The sequence below is a fragment of the Ipomoea nil genome, unplaced genomic scaffold (assembly GCF_001879475.1).
Source record: "Ipomoea nil cultivar Tokyo-kokei standard unplaced genomic scaffold, Asagao_1.1 scaffold2779, whole genome shotgun sequence".
NCBI classification, from domain to species: Eukaryota; Viridiplantae; Streptophyta; class Magnoliopsida; order Solanales; family Convolvulaceae; genus Ipomoea; species Ipomoea nil.
This window is the reverse complement of record NW_017619207.1, coordinates 581,685-603,141: the sequence shown is the minus strand read 5'-3', so window position 1 is coordinate 603,141 and position 21,457 is coordinate 581,685. Positions and strand designations below refer to the sequence as shown.

General features: G+C 35.4%; 8 non-coding genes across 8 annotated transcripts; all 8 read right to left on the bottom strand.

Annotated features, from left to right (window-relative positions):
• Window positions 1–3,199: 3,199 nt before the first annotated feature.
• Window positions 3,200–3,271, bottom strand: TRNAW-CCA. Its single transcript has one exon. It is a non-coding gene; the product is annotated as a tRNA-Trp (tRNA).
• Window positions 3,272–8,882: 5,611 nt separating this feature from the next.
• On the bottom strand, window positions 8,883–8,954 carry TRNAW-CCA. Its single transcript has one exon. It is a non-coding gene; the product is annotated as a tRNA-Trp (tRNA).
• A 3,564-nt stretch (window positions 8,955–12,518) lies between these two features.
• TRNASTOP-UCA lies at window positions 12,519–12,590 on the bottom strand. Its single transcript has one exon. It is a non-coding gene; the product is annotated as a tRNA-Sec (tRNA).
• A 1,197-nt stretch (window positions 12,591–13,787) lies between these two features.
• Window positions 13,788–13,859, bottom strand: TRNAW-CCA. Its single transcript has one exon. It is a non-coding gene; the product is annotated as a tRNA-Trp (tRNA).
• Window positions 13,860–15,150: 1,291 nt separating this feature from the next.
• On the bottom strand, window positions 15,151–15,222 carry TRNAW-CCA. The gene has a single exon. It is a non-coding gene; the product is annotated as a tRNA-Trp (tRNA).
• Window positions 15,223–16,471: 1,249 nt separating this feature from the next.
• On the bottom strand, window positions 16,472–16,543 carry TRNAW-CCA. The gene has a single exon. It is a non-coding gene; the product is annotated as a tRNA-Trp (tRNA).
• A 2,501-nt stretch (window positions 16,544–19,044) lies between these two features.
• Window positions 19,045–19,116, bottom strand: TRNAW-CCA. Its single transcript has one exon. It is a non-coding gene; the product is annotated as a tRNA-Trp (tRNA).
• Window positions 19,117–20,339: 1,223 nt separating this feature from the next.
• Window positions 20,340–20,411, bottom strand: TRNAW-CCA. The gene has a single exon. It is a non-coding gene; the product is annotated as a tRNA-Trp (tRNA).
• Window positions 20,412–21,457: the final 1,046 nt, after the last annotated feature.

Sequence of the window (21,457 nt, the reverse complement as noted above, 5' to 3'; positions counted from 1 at the left end):
TCAAAGTGAGATTGAAATTGTAAGTAGTGTATCTAATTGCATGTGTGTCCTATTTTTAAGGTACACACAATATAATTCCAAAGTTTCTCAAGCATAATTGAACCCTAAATGATATAAGAGATCAAAGTATAGCATACTTGCAACAAATATCATCATTGAGTTAATACTACTTGAGGTCATCCGAGTATAATGATTTTGTCACATTTAGTCTTAAACTTTCGAATTGACCATCTGTAGTCCTTCGACTTTCAAATTTAACCATTCGTGGTCCAAGTTAACCACCCATGCTCCTTCAAGTTTTTAAATTTAATTTAACCCATCTTGATACTATTGAAAGGACCATAGTTTGTTAACTTGGACCATGAATGGTTAAATTTGAAAGTCGAAGAATCACATATTGTCAATTTGAAAGTTTAGGACTAATTAAACATGGGAAAACCACTGTACTACGAGGACCTCAGATGGTATTAACTCTTAAAACATTTTTTAAAATTATATATAATGCTTTAATGGCGGTTTCTTAGTTGGTGTGTCTTTTTTTTCATTGGGTTCAATATTGATTTAAAACATTTTTTAAAATTATATATAATGTTTTAGTGGCGGTTTCTTAGTTGGTTTGTCTTTTTTTTTTTTCATTGGTTTCAATATTGATTTTGTGTGTGTGTGTAACACCCCCCAAACACGACCTATATAAAAGGCCTTTACACCTGCAGATCATACAACAAAACTAGCACAGCGGAAGAAGATAAAGCGAAAACTGGATAAAAGAAATCCAAACGGGGTGTTATGCCACGTCTACCAAACACGGTAAACGCTACGGCGATTAATCTGCAAGTGTATACATCTATCCCAAAGATATCAGTCTAAAACTACAACGGCACACAGGCCACAAAACAAGGATAAAGGTACTATGCTACCAGGCACTAGACCTCGCGCTCGTCTAAGGATCACCTGAAAGATACAAAGATAAACATTGGGACGACGCCCGGTCAGCGTTAATGCTGGTAACCCACCAATAACGTTAAGTATCATACATAGATATGGTATATATACATAAACCATTTTCGAAACGGAATACATAAGTATATAAGTCAAAAGCCAAGATCAATCGTCAACACAAGACTCATCGCTCTCAAAGATAACATGGGGACACATCCCAAACCACAAAGGTTAACCACAACACAAAGGATAAAGACAAGACCGATGGCAACACATGCCCTTGTGACTACACACGTCACAAGAAAGAGAACTCACAACAACGGCTACACAAACCCTCGTGACATCACCCATCACGAGTTGATATGCCTTCCTTATGCCCTGTTCCAACCTTATGGCTACCCCCAACCTTATATCTTCTTCCAGCCATTGCCTCCGGGACCCCTGTACAGCCAAGTCCAACCTTATTCCCCCGGGACCGTCGTCCCCCACCAACGACCACCAACGAGACCACCAATTCATAGTACACAAGGTACCGTACACGGCAACACATGCTTGGATAACACATGTTATCCCCCAACGTGAACCTTACACAAAGGCCACAACTCCATAATCACCTCACGGCCACCACGAGGACCGCTGCAATACCTTGGTGACAAGTGTCCCATACCACTAATCGTGCAATCCAGGTAAAGCCACACACGCCACACCTCAACAGGAATCAATCAACGGATTGCAACGAAGGTATGAAACATACTCAATCAAGGAATGGGTCATAACCCAACAACAACAATGATGAATAACACAAGTTATCATCAACCAATCGGAAGGTACAAACAACACACATGCTAGTATTTAGACACCAAATTATCATGCTTATCAACGGGGAAACCAAAGGTAGTTCCGAGGAACACACAAGACACCTCTCGGTTCAACGAAACACAATGTTGAACACTTAGCATGATTCAAGACACCAATGTCCTACATGGATACCTACCATATGGTTCTAGACATACGAAACATCAAGAAGACACTCAAATAGTTCCACAAAAGAACATCGGGAAATCAAAAGATCAAACGGATCACGGGGAATAAATCCTGGCCAAACACCACCATGTACCCGCGGGTGGACCCACGGGTAGCGTCCCACCCGTCGTTCCGCCTGCGGGAACATATTCCCACAAGGCCCGTACCCGCGGGTAGGCCGACGAGTGGTGCCCCGCCCGCCGTTCCGCCCGCGAGTACAATCTTGTACCACAACAACACACTTCGCGGATTTTCTTCTCCAAACACAAATTCAAGTCCAAAACATGCCAAATCTCACCCAATACAACAAAATGACTTAAACCATGGAAAATTCCAAGCAATGGCATAAAGGAACCCTAAACACAAGCTCTAGATATGCAATATCACAAGACAAATGCATAAACCCTCAAATTTCATAGCAAAGCACAAGTAGAATCCAAGAAATCACATATAGGTAAGCAAAATAGGGTTTGTAGGGCATGGGTTACCTCTTGTAGATCAAAAGACTTCACTTTACACCACAACAAGCTCCCCACAAGGCTTACTATCCAAACCCACTTCAAGATCAAACCAAAAGATTATAAAGATCATACCTTTAAGAAAAAGACAACTAAGATGAAACCAAAAACACAAGATGGACTTAGATCTTACCCTCCTAGATGCCCAAATAGGTGAAAGGTTGAATCTTGGAAGCAAATCTTGGAATCTTGACAAGGGTCTCAACTTAGCTTGGAGAATAAGCTACTCACCTTTCTAGAGAGAAGGTACAGCTAATTTATAAGAAATGTAAGGAATGAAATGAAGAAGTCTTCTAGGTTAGGTTACAATACTAACTCTTGGTGAAAAGTCAAGGATACCCTTACTAACCTTTCTTGGTGAAAAGTCAAGGATACCCTTACTAACCTTTAGAAAGTGTAAGGAACAAGGGAACTCCCCTCAAAGCTCAATGTACAACACAAAATTAAGGTTGATTAGTCAAATACTAGTCCTTGAGTATACTCAAGGTCACAATGTGTCTCCCTCTCACTGTTGCACGAATTCTGACTTTGTATATTGGAGGTGGAAATATGAAAACGCCCACCATGGAGCTCGAACCCAAGACCACAAGGTTAAGAGCCTTGCGCTCTACCAACTGAGCTAAACGGGCTGTTAAATTGTTATTTTGAAATAGTGAAATAATATTCAAAATACCGACGCTATGGTGAGGAAAAAGATAATTTGTGAAAGATAAGGGAATTGAACCCGACGTGAATCGAACACGCAACCTTCTGATCTGGAGTTAGACACGCTACCATTGCGCCACGGATCCGCTGTGAGGTGTAAATTTTAGTGGTAAGGTTTGTGTGAAAGTTTATTTTCACGTCAGATATCGTTTTTAAAGAGTGGGCCAAAAGAAATGTCAAATAGAAAGCAAGTGAAGCACGGACAAGTTAATTAATCGGAATCAGTTCTCACAAATTAACATAGGGATATAACGGAAACAATCCAAGTAGCATGTAATGAAACAATAGAAAAGACTTGGCCAACTCTTCTACAAAAGCTATGTGATGTTTAACTCGTGATCATTGAAATATTTAGCAACGATCACGGAAGAGGTAACAAAGGTGTCAATGATATTCTCAGTCATTGGACTACCCATTTGCAAATACTCATATTCTTATGGCAATTCAATTTTAATTGGAACAATTTATCAAACAAATAACCTACAAATTAATGTGAATCTTCTTCCAATCCCATTTATTCGAAGTGAGATTGAAATTGTAAGTAGTGTATCAAATTGCATGTGTGTCCTATTTTTATAGCTACACACAATATAATTCCACAGTTTCTCAAGCATAATTGAACCCTAAATGATTCAAGAGATCAAAGTATAGCATACTTGCAACAAATATCACCATTGAGTTAATACTATTTGAGGTCATCCAAGTATAATAGTTTTGTCACATTTAGTATTAAACTTTCGAATTCCCCATCTGTGGTCCTTTGACTTTCAAATTTAACCATTCGTGGTCCAAGTTAACCACCCATGCTCCTTCAAGTTTTTAAATTTAATTTAACCAGTCGTGATCCTCTTGAAAGGACCATGGTTGTTTAAAATTTAATAGTTAAAGGACCACAGGTGGTTAACTTGGACCACGAATGATTAAATTTGAAAGTCGAAGAATCACATATTGTCAATTTGAAAGTTTAGGACTAATTAAACGTGGGAAAACCACTATACTCCTAGGACCTTAGATGGTATTAACTCTTAAAACATTGTTTAAAATTATATATAATGCTTTAATGGCGGTTTCTTAGTTGGTGTGTCTTTTTTTTTTTTTTTTCATTGGGTTCAATATTGATTTAAAACATTTTTTAAAATTATATATAATGCTTTTAATGGCGGTTTCTTAGTTGGTGTGTCTTTTTTTTTTTCATTTGGTTCAATATTGATTTGGTGTGTGTCTCTCCCTCTCACTGTTGCACATATTCTGCCTTTGTATATTGGAGTGTAAATAATGTAATATAGACAAATAGTAGCCTAGTGGAAATATGAAAACGCCCACCTTGGGGCTCGAACCCACAACAACAAGGTTAAGAGCCTTATGCTCTACCAACTGAGCTAGACAGGCCGTTAAATTGTTATTTTGTAATAGCGTAATAATATTTTAAATTCCGACGTTATGGTGAGGAAAAAGATATTCCATAATGGATAGGAGAATTGAACCTAATGTGAATCAAACACACAACCTTCTGATCTAGAGTCAAACACACTACTATTATGCCACAAATCCGCTGTGAGGTGTAAATTTTATTGGTAAAGTTTGTGTGAAAGTTTATTTTCACGTCAGAAACCGTTTTTAAAGAGTGGGCCAAAAGAAATGTCAAATAGAAAGCAAGTGAAGCATGGACAAGTTAATTGATCGGAAGCAGTTCTCACAAATTAACATAGGGATATAATGGAAACAATCCTAGTAGCAAGTAATGAAACACTAGAAAATACTAGGCCAACTCGTGATCATTGAAAGATTTAGCAACGATCACGGAAGAGGTAACAAAGGTGTCAATGATATTCTCAGTCATTGGACTACCCATTAGCAAATACTCATATTCTTATGGCAATTCAATTTTAATTGGAACAATTTATCAATCAAATAACCTACAAATTAATGTGAATCTTCTTCCAATCCCATTTATTCAAAGTGAGATTGAAATTGTAAGTAGTGTATCTAATTGCATGTGTGTCCTATTTTTATAGCTACACACAATATAATTCCAAAGTTTCTCAAGCATAATTGAACCCTAAATGATACAAGAGATCAAAGTATAGCATACTTGCAACAAATATCAACATTGAGTTAATACTATTTGAGGTCATCCGAGTATAATGGTTTTGTCACATTTAGTCTTAAACTTTCGAATTGACCATCTGTGGTCCTTCGACTTTCAAATTTAACCATTCATGGTCCAAGTTAACCACCCATGCTCCTTCAAGTTTTTAAATTTAATTTAACCAGTCGTGATCCTCTTGAAAGGACCAAGGTTGGTTAAAATTTAATAAGTAAATGACCACAGGTGGTTAACTTGGACCACGAATGGTTAAATTTGAAAGTCGAAGAATCACATATTGTCAATTTGAAAGTTTAGGACTAATTAAACGTGGGAAAGCCACTATACTCCGAGGACCTCAGATGGTATTAACTCTTAAAAATATTTTTTAAAATTATATATAATGCTTTAATGGCGGTTTCTTAGTTGGTAAGTCTTTTTTTTTTTTTTCATTGGGTTCAATATTGATTTAAAACATTTTTTAAATTTATATATAATGCTTTAATGGCGGTTTCTTAGTTGGTGTGTCTTTTTTTTTCATTGGGTTCAATATTGATTTGGTGTGTGTCTCTCCCACTCACTGTTGCACGTATTCTGACTTTGTATATTGGAGTGTAAATAATGTAATATAGACAAATAGTAGCCTAGTGGAAATATGAAAACGCCCACCTTGGGGCTCAAACCCACGACCACAGGGTTAAGAGCCTTGCGCTCTACCAACTGAGCTAGAAAGGCCGTTAAATTGTTATTTTGTAATAGTGTAATAATATTTTAAATTCCGACATTATGGTGAGGAAAAAGATATTCCGTAATGGATAGGAGAATTGAACCCGACGTGAATCGAACTCACAACATTCTAATCTGGAGTCAAACGCGCTACCGATCCGCTCTAAGGTATAAATTTTAGTGGTAAGGTTTCTGTGAAAGTTTATTTTCACGTCAGATATTGTTTTTAAAGAGTGGGCCAAAAGAAATGTCAAATAGAATGCAAGTGAAGCATGGACAAGTTAATTAATCGGAAGCAGTTCTCACAAATTAACATAGGGATATAATGGAAACAATCCAAGTAGCAAGTAATGAAACAATAGAAAAGATAATACCAACTCTTCTATAAATGCTATGTGATGTTTAACTCGTGATCATTGAAAGATTTAGCAACGATCACGGAAGAGGTAACAAAGATGTCAATGATATTCTCAGTCATTGGACTACCCATTAGCAAATATTCATATTCTTATGGCAATTCAATTTTAATTGGAACAATTTATCAAACAAATAACCTACAAATTAATGTGAATCTTCTTCCAATCCCATTTATTCAATTTGAGATTGAAATTGTAAGTAGTGTATTTAATTGCATGTGTATCCTATTTTTATAGCTACACACAATATAATTCGAAAGCTTCTCAAGCATAATTGAACCCTAAATGATACATGAGATCAAAGTATTGCATACTTGCAACAAATTTAACGGTTGAGTTAATACTATTTGAGGTCATCCGAGTATAGTGGTTTTGTCACTTTTAGTCTTAAACATTCGAATTGAACATCTGTAGTCCTTCGACTTTCAAATTTAACCATTCATGGTCCAAGTTAACCACACATGCTCCTTCAAGTTTATAAATTTAATTTAACCAGTCGTGATCCTCTTGAAAGGACCATGGTTGGTTAAAATTTAATAGTTGAAGGACCACAGGTGGTTAACTTGTACAACGAATGGTTAAATTTGAAAGTCGAAGAATCACATATTGTCAATTTGAAAGTTTAGGACTAATTAAACGTGGCAATACAACTGTACTCCGAGGTCCTCAGATGGTATTAACTCTTAAAACATTTTTTAAAATTATATGTAATGCTTTGATGGCGGTTTCTTAGTTGGTGTGTGTTTTTTTTTCATTGGGTTCAATATTGATTTGGTGTGTGTCTCTCCCTCTCACTGTTGCACGTATTCTGACTTTGTATATTGGAGTGTAAATAATGTAATATAGACAAATAGTAGCCTAGTGGAAATATGAAAACGCCCACCTTGGGGCTCGAACCCACAACAACAAGGTTAAGAGCCTTACGCTCTACCAACTGAGCTAGACAGGCCGTTAAATTGTTGTTTTGTAATAGCGTAATAATATTTTAAATTCCGACGTTATGGTGAGGAAAAAGATATTCCATAATGGATAGGAGAATTGAACCTAATGTGAATCAAACACACAACCTTCTGATCTAGAGTCAAACACACTACTATTATGCCACAAATCCGCTGTGAGGTGTAAATTTTATTGGTAAAGTTTGTGTGAAAGTTTATTTTCACGTCAGATACCGTTTTTAAAGAGTGGGCCAAAAGAAATGTCAAATAGAAAGCAAGTGAAGCATGGACAAGTTAATTGATCGGAAGCAGTTCTCACAAATTAACATAGGGATATAATGGAAACATTCCGAGTAGCAAGTAATGAAACACTAGAAAAGACTAGGCCAACTCGTGATCATTGAAAGATTTAGCAACGATCACGGAAGAGTTAACAAAGGTGTCAATGATATTCTCAGTCATTGGACTACCCATTAGCAAATACTCATATTCTTATGGCAATTCAATTTTAATTGGAACAATTTATCAATCAAATAACCTACAAATTAATGTGAATCTGCTTCCAATCCCATTTATTCAAAGTGAGATTGAAATTGTAAGTAGTGTATCTAATTGCATGTGTGTCCTATTTTTATAGCTACACACAATATAATTCCAAAGTTTCTCAAGCATAATTGAACCCTAAATGATACAAGAGATCAAAGTATAGCATACTTGCAACAAATATCACCATTGAGTTAATACTATTTGAGGTCATCCGAGTATAATGGTTTTGTCACATTTAGTCTTAAACTTTCGAATTGACCATCTGTGGTCCTTCGACTTTCAAATTTAACCATTCATGGTCCAAGTTAACAAGCATGCTCCTTCAAGTTTTTAATTTTAAATTAACCAGTCGTGATCCTCTTGAAAGGACCATGGTTGGTTAAAATTTAATAGTTAAAGGACCACAGGTGGTTAACTTGGACCACGAATGGTTAAATTTGAAAGTCGAAGAATCACATATTCTCAATTTGAAAGTTTAGGACTAATTAAACGTGGGAAAGCCACTATACTCCGAGGACCTCAGATGGTATTAACTCTTAAAAATATTTTTTAAAATTATATATAATGCTTTAATGGCGGTCTCTTAGTTGGTGTGTCTTTTTTTTTTTCATTGGGTTCAATATTGATTTAAAACATTTTTTAAATTTATATATAATGCTTTAATGGCGGTTTCTTAGTTGGTGTGTCTTTTTTTTTTTCATTGGGTTCAATATTGATTTGGTGTGTGTCTCTCCCTCTCACTGTTGCACGTATTCTGACTTTGTATATTGGAGTGTAAATAATGTAATATAGACAAATGGTAGCCTAGTGGAAATATGAAAACGCCCACCTTGGGGCACGAACCCACGACCACAAGGTTAAGAGCCTTGCACTTTACCAACTGAGCTAGAAAGGCCGATAAATTGTTACTTTGTAATAGTGTAATAATATTTTAAATTCCGACATTATGGTGAGGAAAAAGATATTCCGTAATGGATAGGAGAATTGAACCCGACGTGAATCGAACACACAACCTTCTAATCTGGAGTCAGAAGCGCTACCATTGCGCTACCGATCCGCTCTAAGGTGTAAATTTTAGTGGTAAGGTTTCTGTGAAAGTTTATTTTCACGTCAGATATTGTTTTTAAAGAGTGGGCCAAAAGAAATGTCAAATAGAATGCAAGTGAAGCATGGACAAGTTAATTAATCAGATGCAGTTCCAATCCCATTTATTCAAGTTGAGATTGAAATTGTAAGTAGTGTATCTAATTGCATGTGTATCCTATTTTTATAGCTACACACAATATAATTCGAAAGCTTCTCAAGCATAATTGAACCCTAAATGATACATGAGATTAAAGTATTGCATACTTGCAACAAATTTAACAATTGAGTTAATACTATTTGAGGTCATCCGAGTATAGTGGTTTTGTCACTTTTAGTCTTAAACATTCGAATTGAACATCTGTGGTCCTTCGACTTTCAAATTTAACCATTCGTGGTCCAAGTTAACCACACATGCCCCTTCAAGTTTATAAATTTAATTTTACCAGTCGTGATCCTCTTGAAAGGACCATGGTTGGTTAAAATTTAATAGTTGAAGGACCACAGGTGGTTAACTTGGACCACAGGTGGTTAACTTGTACAACGAATGGTTAAATTTGAAAGTCGAAGAATCACATATTGTCAATTTGAAAGTTTAGGACTAATTAAACGTGGCAATACAACTGTACTCCGAGGACCTCAGATGGTATTAACTCTTAAAACATTTTTTATAATTATATGTAATGCTTTGATGGCGGTTTCTTAGTTGGTGTGCCTTTTTTTCTTTGGGATCAATATCGATTCGGTGTGTGTGTCTCCCTCTCACAGTTGCACGTATTCTGAGTAGAAATATGAAAACGCCCACCACCACAAGGTTAAGAGCCTTGCGTTCTACCAACTGAGCTAGACGGGCTGTTAAATTGTTATTTTGTAATAGTTTAATAATATTCAAAATAACGACGTTATGGTGCGGAAAAAGATAATCTGTGATAGATAAGGGAATTGAACCCAACGTGAATCGAACACGCAACCTTCTAAATTAGAGTGGGACGCACTACCATTGCGCCACGAATCCGCTGTAAGGTGTTAATTTTTGTGGTTATATTTGTGTGAAAGTTTATTTTCACATCAGATATTGTTTTCAAAGAGAGGGCCAAAAGAAATGTCAAATAGAATGCAAGTGAAGCATGGACAAGTTAATTAATCAGAAGCAGTTCTCACAAATTAACATAGGGATATAATGGAAACAATCCAAGTAGCAATTAATGAAACAATAGAAAAGACTATGCCAACTCTTTTATAAATGCTATGTGATGTTTAACTCGTGATCATTGAAAGATTTAGCAACGATCACGGAAGAGGTAACAAAGGGGTCAATGATATTCTCAGTCATTGAACTACCCATTAGCAAATACTCATATTCTTATGGCAATTCAATTTTAATTGGAACAATTTATCAAACAAATAACCTACAAATTAATGTGAATCTTCCTCCAATCCCATTTATTCAAAGTGAGATTGAAATTGTAAGTAGTGTATTTAATTGCATGTGTGTTCTATTTTTATAGCTAGACGCAATATAATTCCAAAGTTTCTCAAGCATAATTGAACCCTAAATGATAAAAGAAATCAAAGTATAGCATACTTGCAACAAATTTAACAATTGAGTTAATAATATTTGAGGTCATCCGAGAATAGTAGTTTTGTCACTTTTAGTCTTAAACTTTCGAATTGACCATCTATGGTCCTTCGACTTTCATATTAAACCATTCGTGGTCCAAGTTAACCACCATGCTCCTTCAAGTTTATAAATTTAATTTAACCAGCCGTGATCCTCTTGAAAGGACCATGGTTGGTTAAAATTTAATAGTTGAAGGACCACAGGTGGTTAACTTGGACCACGAATGGTTAAATTTGAAAGTCGAAGAATCACATATTGTCAATTTGAAAGTTTTGGACTAATTAAACGTGGCAATACAACTGTACTCCGAGGACCTCAGATGGTATTAACTCTTAAAACATTTTTTAAAATTATATGTAATGCTTTGATGGCGGTTTCTTAGTTGGTGTGCCTTTTTTTCTTTGGGTTCAATATTGATTTGGTGTGTGTGTCTCCCTCTCACAGTTGCATGTATTCTGAGTTGAAATATGAAAATGCCCACCACCACAAGGTTAAGAGCCTTGCGCTCTACCAACTGAGAAAGACGAGCTGTTAAATTGTTATTTTGTTATAGTGTAATAATATTATAAATTCTGACGGTATGGTGAGGAAAAAGATAATCCGTGATGGAATGGGGAATTGAACCCGACGTGAATCGAACACACAACCTTTTTATCTGGATCGAACGCGCTACCATTGCGCCACGGATCCACTATGAGGTGTAAATTTTAGTGGTTAGGTTTGTGTGAATGTTTATTTTCATGTCAGATATCGTATTTAAAGAGTGGGCCAAAAGAAATGTCAAATAGAAAGCAAGTGAAGCATGGACAAGTTAATTAATCAGAAGCAGTTCTCACAAATTAACATAGGGATATAATGGAAACAATCCAAGTAGCAAGTAATGAAACAATAGAAAAGACTATGCCAACTCTTCTATAAATGCTATGTGATGTTTACCTAGTGATCATTGAAAGATTTAGCAACGATCACGGAAGAGGTAACAAAGGTGTCAATGATATTCTCTGTCATTGGACTACCCATTAGAAAATACTCAGATTCTTATGGCAATTCAATTTTAATTGGAACAATTTATCAAACAAATAACCTACAAATTAATGTGAATCTTCCTCCAATCCCATTTATTCAAAGTGAGATTGAAATTGTAAGTAGTGTATTTAATTGCATGTGTGTTCTATTTTTATAGATAGACGCAATATAATTCAAAAGTTTCTCAAGCATAGTTGAACCCTAAATGATAAAAGAAATCAAAGTATAGCATACTTGCAACAAATTTAACAATTGAGTTAATACTATTTGAGGTCATCCGAGTATAGTAGTTTTGTCACTTTTAGTCTTAAACTTTCGAATTGACCATCTGTGGTCCTTCGACTTTCAAATTAAACCATTCGTGGTCCAAGTTAACCACCCATGCTCCTTCAAGTTTATAAATTTAATTTAACCAGTCGTGATCCTCTTGAAAGGACCATGGTTGGTTAAAATTTAATAGTTGAAGGACCACAGGTGGTTAACTTGGACCACGAATGGTTAAATTTGAAAGTCGAAGAATCACATATTGTCAATTTGAAAGTTTTGGACTAATTAAACGTGGCAATACCACTGTACTCCGAGGACCTCAGATGGTATTAACTCTTAAAACATTTTTTAAAATTATATGTAATGCTTTGATGGCGGTTTCTTAGTTGGTGTGCCTTTTTTTCTTTGGGTTCAATATTGATTTGGTGTGTGTGTCTCCCTCTCACAGTTGCGCGTATTCTGAGTTGAAATATGAAAACGCCCACCACCACAAGGTTAAGAGCCTTGCGCTCTACCAACTGAGCAAGACGGGCTGTTAAATTGTTATTTTGTAATAGTTTAATAATATTCAAAATTACCGACGTTATGGTGAGGAAAAAGATAATCCGTGATGGGGAAGGGAATTGAACCAAACGTGAATTGAACACGCAACCTTCTAATCTGAAGTGAGACGCGCTACCATTGCGCCACGAATTCGCTATGAGGTGTAAATTTTAGTGGTAACATTTGTGTGAAAGTTTATTTTCACATCAGATATTGTTTTTAAAGAGTGGGCCAAAAGAAATGTCAAATAGAATGCAAGTGAAGCATGGACAAGTTAATTAATCAGATGCAGTTATCACAAATTAACATAGGGATATAATGGAAACAATCCAAGTAGCAAGTAATGAAACAATAGAAAAGACTATGCCAACTCTTCTATAAATGCTATGTGATGTTTAACTCGTGATCATTGAAAGATTTAGCAACGATCACGGAAGAGGTAACAAAGGTGACAATGATATTCTCTGTCATTGGACTACCCATTAGCAAATACTCATATTCTTATGGTGTTAATGTGAATGTTCCTCCAATCCCATTTATTCAAAGTGAGATTGAAATTGTAAGTAGTGTATTTAATTGCATGTGAGTCCTATTTTTATAGCTAGACGCAATATAATTCCAAAGTTTCTCAAACATAATTGAACCCTAAATGATAAAAGAGATCATAGTATTGCATACTTGCAACAAATTTAACAATTGAGTTAATACAATTTGAGGTCATCCGAGTATAGTAGTTTTGTCACTTTTAGTCTTAAACTTTCGAATTGACCATCTGTGGTCCTTCGACTTTCAAATTTAACCATTCGTTGTCCAAGTTAACCACCCATTCTCCTTCAAGATTTAAATTTAATTTAACCAGTCGTGATCCTTTTGAAAGGACCATGGTTGGTTAAAATTTAATAGTTGAAGGACCACAGGTGGTTAACTTGGACCACGAATGGTTAAATTTGAAAGTCGAAGAATCACATATTGTCAATTTGAAAGTTTAGGACTAATTAAACGTGGCAAAACCACTATACTCCGATGTCCTCATATGGTATTAACTCTTAAAACATTTTTTGGAATTGTATATAATGCTTTAATGGCGGTTTCTTAGTTGGTGTGCCTTTTTTTCTTTGGGTTCAATATTTATTTGGTGTGTGTCTCCTTCGCACAGTTGGACGTATTCTGAGTGGAAATATGAAAATGCCCACCGTGGGGCTCAAAACCCACGACCACAAGGTTAAGAGCCTTGCGCTCTACCAACTCATCTAGACGAGCTGTTAAATTGTTATTTTGTTATAGTGTAATAATATTATAAATTACGGCGGTATGGTGAGGAAAAAGATAATCCTTGATGGAATGGGGAATTGAACCCGACGTGAATCGAACACGCAACCTTTTGATTTGGAGTCAGACGCGCTACCATTGCGCCATGGATCCACTATAAGGTGTAAATTTTAGTGGTAATGTTTGTGTGAAAGTTTATTTTCACGTCAGATATCGTATTTAAAGAGTGGTCCAAAAGAAATGTCAAATAGAATGCAAGTGAAGCATGGACAAGTTAATTAATCGGAAACAGTTCTCACATATTAACATAGGGATATAATGGAAACAATCCAAGTTGCAAGTAATGAAACAATAGAAAAGACTAGGCCAACTCTTCAACAAATGCTATGTGATGTTTAACTCGAGATCATTGAAAGATTTAGCAACGATCACGGAAGAGGTAACAAAGGTGTCAATGATATTCTCAGTCATTGGACTACCCATTAGCAAAGACTCATATTCTTATGGCAATTCAATTTTAATTGGAACAATTTATCAAACAAATAACCTACAAATTAATGTTAATCTTCTTCCAATCCCATTTATTCAAAGTATGATTGAAATTGTAAGTAGTGTACTTAATTGCATGAGTGTCCTATTTTTATAGCTAGACGCAATATAATTACAAAGTTTCTCAAGCATAATTGAACCCTAAATGATAAAAGAGATCAAAGTATAGCATACTTGCAACAAATTTAACAATTGAGTTAATACTATTTGAGGTCATCCGAGTATAGTGGTTTTGTCACTTTTAGTCTTAAACTTTCGAATTGACCATCTGTGGTCCTTCGACTTTCAAATTTAACCATTCGTGGTCCAAGTTAACCACCCATGCTCCTTCAAGTTTATAAATTTAATTTAACCACCATGGTTGGTTAAAATTTAATAGTTGAAGGACCACAGGTGGTTAACTTGGACCACGAATGGTTAAATTTTAAAGTCGAAGAATCACATAATGTCAATTTGAAAGTTTTGGACTAATTAAACGTGGCAATACCACTGTACTCCGAGGACCTCAGATGGTATTAACTCTTAAAACATTTTTCGAAAACATTTTTTGAAATTGTATATAATGCTTTAATGGCGGTTTCTTTGTTGGTGTGCCTTTTTTTACTTTGGGTTCAATATTGATTTGGTGTGTGTGTCTCCTTCTCACAGTTGCACGTATTCTGAGTGGAAATATGAAATGCCCACCGTGGGACTCTAACCCACGACCACAAGGTTAAGAGTGGAAATATGAAATGCCCACAGTGGGACTCTAACCCACGACCACAACGTTAAGAGGCTTGCGCTCTACCAACTGAGCTAGACGGGCAATTAAGGTGTTATTTTGTAATAGTGTAATAATATTCTAAATTCCGACGGTATGGTGAGGAAAAAGATAATCCGTGATGGATAGGGGAATTTAACCCAACGTGAATCGAACAGGCAACCTTTTGATCTGGAATCAAACGCGCTACCATTACGCCACGGATCCACTGTGAGGTGTAAATTTTAGTGGTAAGGTTTGTGTGAAAGTTTATTTTCACGTCAGATATCGTATTTAAAAAGTGGGCCGAAAGAAATGTCAAATAGAAAGCAAGTGAAGCATGGACAAGTTAATTAATCCGTAAGCAGTTCTCACAAATTAACATTGGGATATAATGGAAACAATCCAAGTAGCAAGTAATGAAACAATAGAAAAGACTATGCCAACTCTTCTATAAATGCTATGTGATGTTTAACTCGTGATCATTGAAAGATTTAGCAACGATCACGGAAGAGGTAACAAAGGTGTCAATGATATTATCTGTCATTGGACTACCCATTAGCAAATACTCATATTCTTATGGCAATTCAATTTTAATTAGAACAATTTATCAAACAAATAACCTACAAATTAATGTGAATCTTCTTCCAATCCTATTTATTCAAAGTGAGATTGAAATTGTAAGTAGTTTATCTAATTGCATGTGTGTCCTATTTTTATAGCTACACACAATATAATTCCAAAGTTTGTCAAGCATAATTGAATCCTAAATGATACAAGAGATCAAAGTATAGCATACTTGCAACAAATTTAACAATTGAGTTAATACTATTTGAGGTCATCCGAGTATAGTAGTTTTTTCACTTTTAGTCTTAAACTTTCGAATTGACCATCTGTGGTCCTTCGACTTTCAAATTTAACCATTCGTTGTCCAAGTTAACCACCCATTCTACTTCAAGATTTAAATTTAATTTAACCAGTCGTGATCCACTTGAAAGGACCATGGTTGGTTAAAATTTAATAGTTGAAGGACCAAAGGTGGTTAACTTGGACCACGAATGGTTAAATTTGAAAGTCGAAGAATCACATATTGTCAAATTGAAAGTTTAGGACTAATTAAACGTGGCAAAACCACTATTCTCCGATGTCCTCATATGGTATTAACTCTTAAAACATTTTTTGAAATTGTATATAATGCTTTAAGGGCGGTTTTCTTAGTTGGTGTGCCTTTTTTTCTTTGGCTTTGGGTTTAATATTGATTTGGTGTGTGTCTCCTTCGCACAGTTGCACGTATTCTGAGTGGAAATATGAAAATGCCCATTGTGGGGCTCAAACCCACGACCACAAGGTTAAGAGCCTTGCGCTCTACCAACTGATCTAGACGAGCTGTTAAAATGTTATTTTGTTATAGTGTAATGATATTATAAATTCCAGCGGTATGGTGAGGAAAAAGATAATCCGTGATGGAATGGGGAATTGAACCCGACGTGAATCGAACACGCAACCTTTTGATCTGGAGTCAGACGCGCTACCATTGCGCCATGGATCCACTATTAAGTGTAAATTTTAGTAGTAATGTTTGTGTGAAAGTTTATTTTCACGTCAGATATCGTATTTAAAGAGTGGGCCAAAAGAAATGTCAAATAGAAAGCAAGTGAAGCATGGACTAGTTAATTAATCGGAAGCAGTTCTCACATATTAACATAGGGATATAATGGAAAAAATCCAAGTTGCAAGTAATGAAACAATAGAAAAGACAAGGCCAACTCTTCTACAAATGCTATGTGATGTTTAACTCGTGATCATTGAAAGATTTAGCAACGATCACGGAAGAGGTAACAAAGGTGTCAATGATATTCTCAATCATTGGACTACCCATTAGCAAAGACTCATATTCTTATGGCAATTCAATTTTAATTGGAACAATTTATCAAACAAATAACCTACAAATTAATGTTAATCTTCTTCAAATCCCATTTATTCAAAGTATGATTGAAATTGTAAGTAGTGTACTTAATTGCACGTGTGTCCTATTTTTATAGCTAGACGCAATATAATTACAAAGTTTCTCAAGCATAATTGAACCCTAAATGATAAAAGAGATCAAGTATAGCATACTTGCAACAAATTTAACAATTGAGTTAATACTATTTGAGGTCATCCGAGTATAGTGGTTTTGTCACTTTTAGTCTTAAACTTTCGAGTTGACCATCTGTGGTCCTTCGACTTTCAAATTTAACCATTCGTGGTCCAAGTTAACCACCCATGCTCCTTCAAGTTTATAAATTTAATTTAACCACCATGGTTGGTTAAAATTTAATAGTTGAAGGACCACAGGTGGTTAACTTGGACCACAGGTGGTTAACTTAGACCACGAATGGTTAAATTTGAAAGTCGAAGAATCACATAATGTCAATTTGAAAGTTTAGGACTAATTAAACGTGGCAATACCACTGTACTCCGAGGACCTCAGATGGTATTAAGTCTTAAAACATTATTTAAAATTCTATGTAATGCTTTGATGGCGGTTTCTTAGTTGGTGTGCCTTTTTTTCTTTGGGTTCAATATTGATTTGGTGTGTGTGTCTCCCTCTCACAGTTGCACGTATTCTGAGTAGAAATATGAAAACGCCCACCACTACAAGGGTAAGAGCCTTGCGCTCTACCAACTGAGCTAGACGGGCTGTTAAATTGTTATTTTGTAATAGTTTAATAATATTCAAAATACCGACGTTATGGTGAGGAAAAAGATAATCCGTGATGGATAAGGGAATTGAACCCGACGTGAATCAAACACGTAACATTTTGATCTGGAATCAGACGTGCTACCATTGCGCCACGAATCCACTATGAGGTGTAAATTTTAGTGGTAATGTTTGTGTGAAAGTTTATTTTCACGTCAGATATAGTATTTAAAGAGTGGGCCGAAAGAAATGTCAAATAGAAAGCAAGTGAAGCATGGACAAGTTAATTAATCAGAAACAGTTCTCACAAATTAACATAGGGATATAATGGAAACAATCCAAGTTGCAAGTAATGAAACAATAGATAAGACTAGGCCAACTCTTCAACAAATGCTATGTGATGTTTAACTTGTGATCATTGAAAGATTTAGCAACGATCACGGAAGAGGTAACAAAGGTGTCAATGAAATTCTCAGTCATTGGACTACCCATTAGCAAAGTCTCATATTCTTATGGCAATTCAATTTTAATTGGAACAATTTATCAAACAAATAACCTACAAATTAATGTGAATCTTCTTCCAATCCCATTTATTCAAAGTATGATTGAAATTGTAAGTAGTGTACTTAATTGCATGTGTGTCCTATTTTTATCGCTAGACGCAATATAATTCCAAAGTTTCTCAAGCGTAATTGAACCCTAAATGATAAAAGAGATCAAAGTATAGCATACTTGCAACAAATTTAACAATTTAGTTAATACTATTTGAGGTCATCCGAGTATAGTGGTTTTGTAACTTTTGGTCTTAAACTTTCGAATTGACCATCTGTGGTCCTCCGACTTTCAAATTTAACCTTTCGTGGTCCAAGTTAACCACCCATGCTCCTTCAAGTTTATAAATTTAATTTAACCACCATGGTTGGTTAAAATTTAATAGTTGAAGGACCACAGGTGGTTAACTTGGACCACGAATGGTTAAATTTGAAAGTCGAAGAATCACATATTGTCAATTTGAAAGTTTAGGACTAATTAAACGTGGCAATACAACTATACTCCAAGGACCTCAGATGGCATTAAGTCTTAAAACATTTTTTAAAATTATATGTAATGCTTTGATGGCGGTTTCTTAGTTGGTGTTCCTTTTTTTCTTTGGGTTCAATATTGATTTGGTGTGTGTGTCTCCCTCTCACAGTTGCACGTATTCTGAGTTGAAATGTGAAAACGCCCACCACCACAAGGTTAAGAGCCTTGCGCTCTACCAACTGAGCAAGACGGGCTGTTAAATTGCTATTTTGTAATAGTTTAATAATATTCAAAATACCGACGTTATGGTGAGGAAAAAGATAATCCGTGATGGATAAGGGAATTGAACCCAACATGAATCGAACACGCAACCTTCTGATCTGGAGCCAGACGCGCTACCATTGTGCCACGGATCCGCTATGAGGTGTAAATTTAAGTGTTTATATTTGTGTGAAAGTTTATTTTCACGTCAGATATCGTATTTAAAGAGTGGGCCGAAAGTAATGCCAAATAGAAAGCAAGTGAAGCATGGACAAGTTAATTAATCGGAAGCAGTTCTCACAAATTAACATAGGGATATAATGGAAACAATCCAAATAGCAACTAATGAAACAATAGAAAAGACTATGCCAACTCTTCTATAAATGTTATGTGATGTTTTACTCGTGATCATTGAAAGATTTAGCAACGATAACGGAAGAGGTAACAAAGGTGTCAATGATATTCTCAGTCATTGGACTACCCATTAGCAAAGACTCATATTCTTATGGCAATTCAATTTTAATTGGAACAATTTATCAAACAAATATCCTACAAATTAATGTTAATCTTCTTCCTATCACATTTATTCAAAGTATGATTGAAATTGTAAGTAGTGTACTTAATTGCATGTGTGTCCTATTTTTATAGCTAGACGCAATATAATTACAAAGTTTCTCAAGCATAATTGAACCCTAAATGATAAAAGAGATCAAAGCATAGCATACTTGCAACAAATTTAACAATTGAGTTAATACTATTTGAGGTCATCCGAGTATAGTGGTTTTGTCACTTTTAGTCTTAAACTTTCGAATTAACCATCTGTGGTCCTTCGACTTTCAAATTAAACCATTCGTGGTCCAAGTTAACCACCCATGCTCCTTCGAGTTTATAAATTTAATTTAACCACCATGGTTGGTTAAAATTTAATAGTTGAAGGACCACAGGTAGTTAACTTGGACAACAGGTGGTTAACTTGGACCACGAATGGTTAAATTTGAAAGTCGAAGAATCACATATTGTCAATTTGAAAGTTTTGGACTAATTAAACGTGGCAATACCACTGTACTCCGAGGACCTCAGATGGTATTAAGTCTTAAAACATTTTTTAAAATTATATGTAATGCTTTGATGGCGGTTTCTTAGTTGGTGTGCCTTTTTTTCTTTGGGTTCAATATTGATTTGGTGTGTGTCTCCCTCTCACAGTTGCACGTATTCTGAGTAGAAATACGAAAACGCCCACCACTGCAAGGTTAAGAGCCTTGCGCTCTACCAACTGAGCTAGACGGGCTGTTAAATTGTTATTTTGTAATAGTTTAATAATATTCAAAATACCGACGTTATGGTGAGGAAAAAGATAATCTGTGATGGATAAGGGAATTGAACCCAACGTGAATTGAACACACAACCTTCTGATCTGGAGTCAGACGCGCTACCATTACACCACGGATCCGCTGTGAGGTGTAAATTTTAGTGGTTACATTTGTGTGAAAGTTTATTTTCACGTCAGATATTCTTTTTAAAGAGTGGGCCAAAAGAAATGTCAAATAGAATGCAAGTGAAGCATGGGCAAGTTAATTAATCAGAAGCAGTTCTCACAAATTAACATAGGGATATAATGGAAACAATCCAAATAGCAACTAATGAAACAATAGAAAAGACTATGCCAACTCTTCTATAAATGCTATGTGATGTTTAACTCGTGATCATTGAAAGATTTAACAACGATTACGGAAGAGGTAACAAAGGTGTCAATGATATTCTCTGTCATTGGACTACCCATTAGCAAATACTCATATTCTTATGGCAATTCAATTTTAATTGGAACAATTTATCAAACAAATAACCTACAAATTAATGTGAATCTTCTTCCAATCCCATTTATTCAAAGTTAGATTGAAATTGTAAGTAGTGTATCCAATTGCATGTGTGTCCTATTTTTATAGCTACACACAATATAATTCCAAAGTTTCTCAAGCATAATTGAACCCTAAATGATACAAGAGATCAAAGTATAGCATACTCGCAACAAATTTAACGATTGAGTTAATACTATTTGAGGTCATCCGACTATAGTGGTTTTGTCACTTTTAATCTTAAATATTCGAATTGACCATCTGTGGTTCTTCGACTTTCAAATTTAACCATTCGTGGTCGAAGTTTACCACCCATTCTCCTTCAAGTTTTTAAATTTAATTTAACCAGTCGTGATCCTCTTGAAAGGACCATGGTTGGTTATAATTTAATAGTTGATGGACCACAGGTGGTTAACTTGGACCACGAATGGTTAAATTTGAAATTCGAAGAATCACATATTGTCAATTTGAAAGTTTAGGACTAATTAAACGTGGCAAAACCACTATACTCCGATGATGAGAGTGGAAGCGATAGATTAATTCAATAACTGAAATCTAAATACAAATATACTCTCCAGAGAGAGACCTAAATAATAGGCTAAAGACTAGAACAATTATTCTATGCTACACAATATACAATAGA